Source organism: Nycticebus coucang, chromosome 15 (assembly GCF_027406575.1).
Source record: "Nycticebus coucang isolate mNycCou1 chromosome 15, mNycCou1.pri, whole genome shotgun sequence".
NCBI classification, from domain to species: domain Eukaryota; kingdom Metazoa; phylum Chordata; class Mammalia; order Primates; family Lorisidae; genus Nycticebus; species Nycticebus coucang.
In genome coordinates this window covers 20,009,215-20,010,168 of record NC_069794.1, presented here as the reverse complement: position 1 = coordinate 20,010,168, position 954 = coordinate 20,009,215, and the positions used below count along the sequence as shown (strand labels likewise).

The 954-nt window shown below is 35.8% G+C and overlaps 1 pseudogene; it reads right to left on the bottom strand.

The window, feature by feature from the left end:
• Positions 1 to 518: 518 nt before the first annotated feature.
• On the bottom strand, positions 519 to 682 carry LOC128567117 (uncharacterized; annotated as a pseudogene).
• Positions 683 to 954: the final 272 nt, after the last annotated feature.

The following is a 954-nucleotide window of genomic DNA, read 5'->3' as shown; positions in this document are numbered from 1 at the left end:
GTTCACTTATTTTTCCTTCTCTGTACTATTACATGCTCAAAAAACCAGCTTTCCCCATAGGGGATTTTCCTCCATATGTTCCCTTTTATAAATGACTTGATAATATTCCTTGAACCTGCCCTTGTTTGCATGTATATCACATTAAGTTTCAGATAGATGTTAGCACAGTAGTCCCCCCATCCATGGTGTTATTCTCAAAGGGTTATAAAATCCCAAAGATGTGTTTGCAGTAAAAATAATACACCAAAAGCTAAAGATAGAACATAAAAGAGAAGTCAAAATGAGAGCTGAATGAATTTTAAATAATTAGATGTTAATGTGGTAGACATGTCCTCTATCTATAAAAAATAAGTTTGTTTATAATGATTAAAACTGGACTTTTGTAAATTCTTTTAAAAATATAATTTGAATTAATAGTATCAGTGGTTGGATTAAAACATCATAATAGATAGGGTTGAAGAGAAAATTAGTGAATGAGATATAACAGTAAATTACAAAAAATTCATTTTTTTTTTTTGGGGGGTGCCAGGACCAATGATCACCAGCTGCCCAGATACCAAAAAATTATGCTTCCAAAATCTCTTGTTGTTGCTTCCACAGGAAGAGCAGAAAATGAATTATTTTTTTCTTTAATTTTTCTTTTATTGTTGGGGATTCATTGAGGGCACAAGAAACCAGGTTACATTGATTGCATTTGTTAGGTAAAGTCCCTCTTGCAATCGTGTCTTGCCCCCAAAAGGTGTGCACACACCGAGGCCCCACCCCCTCCCTCCTTTCCTCTCTCTGCTCTTCCTTTCCCCACCCCTCCCTCATTCTCTCTCACTCTGCTCTCCCCTTCCCCCCCGCCACTGTGTCATTAGTTATCATTAGTTGTTCTCATATCAAAATTGAATACATAGGATTCATGCTTCTCCATTCTTATAATGCTTTACTAAGAATAATGTGTTCCACTTC